Raw genomic sequence first — 6,215 nt, 5'->3', positions numbered from 1 at the left:
GAACAAAGTCACTGGATAAATGCTTGTAGTGGACAGTCGACCACTCTCGGTGGTGGAGGATGTGGGGCGCATGCTAAAATAAAACAGTAACGTTTAGCAACAAACCATGTTTAAAAAAACGTATGTGATTTTTTTTTTTATTGTGTATGAACGTAGATTTGTGTCTTTATTATTTAATAATAAGAATTTAAAAAAAACAACTTTTCATTAAAATAAAAAGAAAAAACTTAAAGCCCTTTTCAATAAAAAAAAAAAAAAAGTTTAATCAAAAATAAATATTTCAATTAAAAAAACAGTGTTTAAATGCAAAAAATGTCTGAGACCCAAGTAATTGCATTTGAACACTTTTTTAGTTGAATTTTTTATTTTTATTGAAGTCATCTATTTTTCGTATTTGGGCCATGTTATGGGTAGTATATTTGTGTATTTATTATTCAATCAAAAAATAAAACATTTCAATCAAAGAAAAAAAATCAACATATAAAGTTAAATATTAAATCTAAATGAGATTTTATTGTGGTACTTCAGGGGAATTTGCATATTAGCTAAATATTTAGTTTCACCCATGACATTTAGATTTAACATTCAGATTGTGTATGTAAATAAATTTCCCATTGGGGATTAATAGAGTTTTTCTAATCTCTAATATATATATCTGTGTGCATGTACGCAGTATTTATATATACACAGATGTGTATGTATATATAGTATAAATACTGTTGTCATATATACATATAGTCTTAGGAAGCAGGATTATAATATGTGATTATTAAATGATGGAGAAGGATTAGATTAAATGTGTTTTACTTCTTTCTAGCCGTTTTCAGACATTTTATGCTGGATATTATAGGTAAACACATCTTTCCATTCTAAGAGTCAGTGTTATAAACTAACTAAACAGTGCAGAGGCCTGTCCTGTAAAATGTTTTTATTTTATTTATTTTTTGTTATAATGCAAGAATTAAACTTTAATATCCAGATAAGACAATACAAATAAAGGTGATATCCAGTCACATGGCTGCTTATACTGTATTTGTCTGCTGTGTGAGTTTAGTTTCAGGTCTGTGTTAAATGTTGGTTCCCATGCATGAGCCTCAGCAGCTTCTTTATTCTCTTTACTTTGTGTCACAGGAGACCAAAGACCATCCTGATGGATCTTTTGGACAACTTCTATAGCTTGGTCCAGGAGGAGGAGTTGAACAGTCTCCTTCCTGAGGTTGATGATGTGGTGGAGCTCTTTCCAGAGATCGCAGATGTGGTGCTCTGGGCTTCTTTCCATATGGTGTCATCTCCTCCTCCTTCTCCTCCTCCTCCTCTTTGTCAATATCCTGCTCCACCACCAACTGGACTCCAAGTAAGACATCACCCAAACACATGGAGCCAATCTGGGCAACATCCCAGCATGCATTTGTTCATCCATCAATGAAAATATCTGTTTTCATATTTTTTTCAATGGTAAAATATGTGAAAGCTTGATTATTTTATATATTTTAATAATTGTTAACTATACATATGTGTTTAACTGTACATAGAACTGTAACACGGTTCCCCAGGTTTGCGTTAAATTATGAATGACAATTTTTATAGGATTATCATGGCAATTACAGTTGCGAAGTCAATTATCTGAGCTAAATTACAATTTAATTACAGATACGACAGTGACATATTTTAAAAAATGCAATTACAATTATAACTACACCATAAATGTAATTAATTATCAATTACCATACAGGTTATAATTATAATTGCCACCAACCCTGGTGTTTAGTTTGTTGGTGGATGGTTGATACCATGACAGAGTGTCTAATATTTATGTTTTTGTGTCTCCAGTCTGACAGTGTTCCATTCCTCATGCCTGAAGGAAACAATTTTTTTCACCTTTATGGAGAACAGTAAGAAAAACAAACAAACAAACAGACTTGATCCATCACAGATGTTGGTCCACATGTTTGTGACATGATTTCTCATCCAGCGTGTTTATGTTTTTATCTTTGTAGAGATTGGGATGGTGTAGTGGCTAACATGCCATCAGAGGCCGTGGAACCCGTCCCAGTTCCAAAGTGAGTGTCCTTGAGTTGTTTTAATTGTCTTTTTTCTGAGTAACTCTAGATCAGAGTGTCTCCCTGCTCTCTCTCTCTACTACTCTCAGCTACTGTTTCCCTGCCCTGCTCACTGTTTGCATTTTGTTTTTCAGGAAAAGAAAGCATGAGGAGGATAAGAGGACGTATATCAAGAAACCTCCCAACGCGTTTATGCTTTTCCTCAAAAGCCAGAGGAAGACGGTACAGGAAGAGCTCGGCATTAAGAACAGTGCCGTAGTAAACAAAGTTCTTTCTGAACGCGTACGTTTGTTTGTTCCTTAATGAATGATCTGTGATCTTCACATTTTTGTCTTCAGTGTGTGTGTGTGTGTGTGTGAGACACTTTGTTATTGTTCATCCACAGTGGAAGTCATTGCCAGCAGAACAAAGAGACGTCTTTAAAGCAGAAGCCGAAGCCAAAGCTAAAATTCATGCTCTGAATAATCCCGGCTGGAGCAACAAAGTGAACTACGTAAGTCTACTCTGCAGAAATGTTTACACATCAACCTTAGAGGTGATGACGCCATGACTGTGGAAGTGTTTTATCAGCCGACTAGAAGTTGCATGTGTCTGTTTTTAGGGGAAAAAGAGTAAAAAGTCCAACGCTAAAGCTCCACCTCTGCCTCCACCCTCCTGCTGATGGGACTGTATAATAAACATCGCTAACAACTAACGGTAAGTCTCATTACTCAAAACATCACTTCATTTCATCATCATTTGATTTTACATTTGTTTCAGCACAAATGTAAAATCAGGTAATCAGTTACTATAAAACAAGAATAATGTGTATCTAAAGTGATGTGCAGACACAGACACACTCTCTGACCACAGGTTTAATCTCAACTGTGTGTTTATTTCTCTTAGTCTAAGACACGTGTCAAACTAATTTAAAGAGAAGAATAATATCAGTCACCTATTGTTTGGATATTGTCGGTACCACCGTACTTTATACTGGCCCAATAAAGACCAAACTGGTCCTAATTTTGCCCCTGAACTAAAAAGAGTTAAAATAATTATCTGTGATAATGAATCAATAGTCTACAACAAAAATGAGGTGCACCTTAAAGTGATGTGCAGACACAGACACACTCTCTGAGAACAAGTTTAATCTCAGATGTGTGTTTTAATGTCTGTCTAAGAGTATCAAGATTTGCATCAATTTAACTACAAATAGTGTCTGTGCTCTCCATAGATTGTTTGAATTGCATATATCAGCCATTTAAGATGGTCTTTAACCCTTAGTTTATGTTGTATTCTATCATAGAGACTCACCTAGAAACAAGCCTGCAGTAGAATCAGAAAACTCATCAGCTGTTCTCTATATTTTACTAGCACCAAGGACAACAATGACAACGACAACATCAGAAGCAACATCAACAGCAACTACAACATCAGCAACAACAACAACAACAAGGGCAACGTCAACACCAACATCAGCAGAAATTAAGTGTCTTTACTTTATTTTACTTATTGTTTTATTTCAGAATTAGTGTAATCAATAATAATAATCATTTTGTGTAATCAATCACTTAGTTCATGATGACTCAGCTTTTGTTAAATGTTTTACTAGCACCGAGGACAGCAACGACAACGACAGCAGCAAGGTCAGCAGCAACAACAACAGCAACATCAACAACAACAGCAACCTCAGCAACAACAACAGCATCAGCAGCAGCAACAATAAGGGCAACGTGATTGATGTGATTGATGTTTTCAGTCGGCCTTTAAGAGTTTGTTTTTTTCTTTTTTTAATTGCTTTCAAATGAACTTTCTAATGAAATGTCCACAGGGGCAGACCATCTAGGATCATGCAGGAGCAGATGAGTGGTGCTGCCATGGCCATGCCTGCAGATACAAATAAAGCTTTCAAAGTATGCTCGCTCCTGTCTCTACATTTGGCTCCTGGAATGTCTGCAGTAGTTTTCTAATAAAATGATCTTCCTCCATTGTATTTCAGGCTGAGTGGGAGGCACTTGAACTCACCGACCACCAGTGGGCGCTGGAGAACGTAGAGGAGGACCTGATGAACAGGGAGCTCGTCTTTGAGGGGATGTTTAACAGGGAGCTCCCCAGTGGCATTTTCTGATCATGGCCTGATCTTTTTTTTTCCTTGAAGCCTTTGAGTTCTTGTTGTTTTAAAAACCAGTATAAAAGTCTGTCTGTTGTCAAAAGGATGCAAATGCTTTTGTAAAAGTCCAATTAAGTTACATTGCTTTTTGTATCTGCCTTGTGTTTTGTATTTCATTAAAACTGATGAAGAGGGTTTCTATTGTGTGCAGTTTTCTTTATTTATTCATGATCTAACAATCTCCTCCTGTACAGCGGACATCAGCAATTACACACTATATTTAATATTTTGGAGCCTCAAAAACTCTCAGTGAAGTTGACATCAATCAGTTGGTTAGAGAGGAACAGTTTGTTAAACATTGACACGTGTTCAGTTTAATTACATCCTCAGTCCGAAGACGATGATCTGCTCAGGAAACACTGATCTCTCTAAATGCAGTGGTTCTCAACCTTTTCAGCCAGAGACCCCCAAAATAAAGGTCCCAGAGACCGAGGATCGACCCCCACTGTACCTGAAGATGGTTGAACACAGACATGAACATTAAAGAACAGTCATGTGGAGACAAGGTCAACAATAAGGGGGGAAACAGGGGAGAGATTTTTGGGACCCATCCATAAAGTCAGCAAAATGATGGTCCATTGTTCTATGAATCTATAATAACCACATTTATATCTGAATAATATCCACTGTTATCCAGGAAGTGTATTATTTACACCATAATGTATAGTCATCTTAAAGATGTAAATCCTTGTTTTAATCAGAAATAAAATGGGTCATAAATATGAGGTAGTAATAAATAGGTATCATTCTAAGTCCTAATTATGAGATAGAATCTGAAAATTATGACTTCAGAATTTTTTTAATCATTATTTTACTATTCCTAGCTTCTTTTTTTTTAACTTGCAGAAATGGGCTTCCATCAGATTGGCCATTCTGGAATTGTATACATAATTTTATTGATATGGCCAAATATAATCATAAAAAATAACGTTTACCTGATTATTATTAATTAAAGAGTGAACAGGTTCACATTGTTGCATGCTGTTCTGCCACACAGAGAGCAGGAGTGTTGCACCGACAAGTCTGTAACAGTACACTGATATAAACGAGATAGGCACATGGTTTTTATTAGGGATGTCCCGATCTGATATTGATATCGGATATTGGTCCGATATCAGCCAGAAAATGAATATCGGATTTTATCAGACTGCATCTAAAATCTCTGATATATATTATATTTATTTATTCAATTGTAGAATACAGTAGATATTATGTTGATGGTTAAAATGTATGTAACCAATTAGTTAATAATAAATGGGTCAGTTTTTCTCATACCTACTGTTGCTGACTATTGTTCTCTGTTTGAGTAACATTACTTGATCAAGTCTTTTCTAACATTCCACACTACAAAATAAGTCATAAAAGTATGTATGATTCGTGCTGATATCGCATTGGATCATTATCGTATCGACCAATACTCAAGGCTACATTATCGGTATCGTATCGGAAGTGAAAAAGTTGTATCGGGACATGCCTAGTTTTTATTCACAAATAAAGGTACGATCATACATGATGTATTTTTTTTCAGCCCCTAAAAATCCTGTTAAAATGTAAAAAAATAAATAAATGTATATATCTAATAATCATATATATCCTATATAATCTTATAATAAATCAGACATGAACCTCTCCACTCATCCCTGGTTTAGAGATAAAAGACAGCTGCTTGTTTTAGCAGGTTTTCCTTCTCCTGTCCCATACGTGAGAAGAGCAAGTAATTTTCATCCAACGTCAGTGCCTGATCGTTAAATGTTCTTTCTACCCATGATTAGGCAGAGCTGAATTTAAACGACACAAATATAATAATAATAATAATAATAATAATAATAATAATAATAATAATGATAATAATAATAATAATAATAATAATAATAATAATAATAATAATAATAATAATAATAATAATAATCCTGAAAAAGAGAAACTGGGTGCGAAAATGGATGGAAAATAAAATGTTTAATATTAATAAAATAGAAAATTGATCAATTAATATGAGTAATAAATAT

The 6,215-nt window shown here is 34.7% G+C and overlaps 1 long non-coding RNA gene across 1 annotated transcript; it reads left to right on the top strand.

Moving 5' to 3' along the window:
- Positions 1-2,002: 2,002 nt before the first annotated feature.
- On the top strand, positions 2,003-4,338 carry LOC114463807 (uncharacterized). Its single transcript, XR_003674124.1, has 7 exons — positions 2,003-2,060; positions 2,195-2,342; positions 2,446-2,553; positions 2,662-2,756; positions 3,414-3,781; positions 3,871-3,952; positions 4,039-4,338. It is a non-coding gene; the product is annotated as an uncharacterized LOC114463807 (long non-coding RNA).
- The last annotated feature ends 1,877 nt before the right edge of the window (positions 4,339-6,215 follow it).

The sequence above is a fragment of the Gouania willdenowi genome, chromosome 5 (genome assembly GCF_900634775.1).
Source record: "Gouania willdenowi chromosome 5, fGouWil2.1, whole genome shotgun sequence".
Taxonomy (NCBI): Eukaryota; Metazoa; Chordata; class Actinopteri; order Blenniiformes; family Gobiesocidae; genus Gouania; species Gouania willdenowi.
Note: the sequence above shows the minus strand (reverse complement) of the source record. Positions and strands in the feature narration are given on the sequence as shown.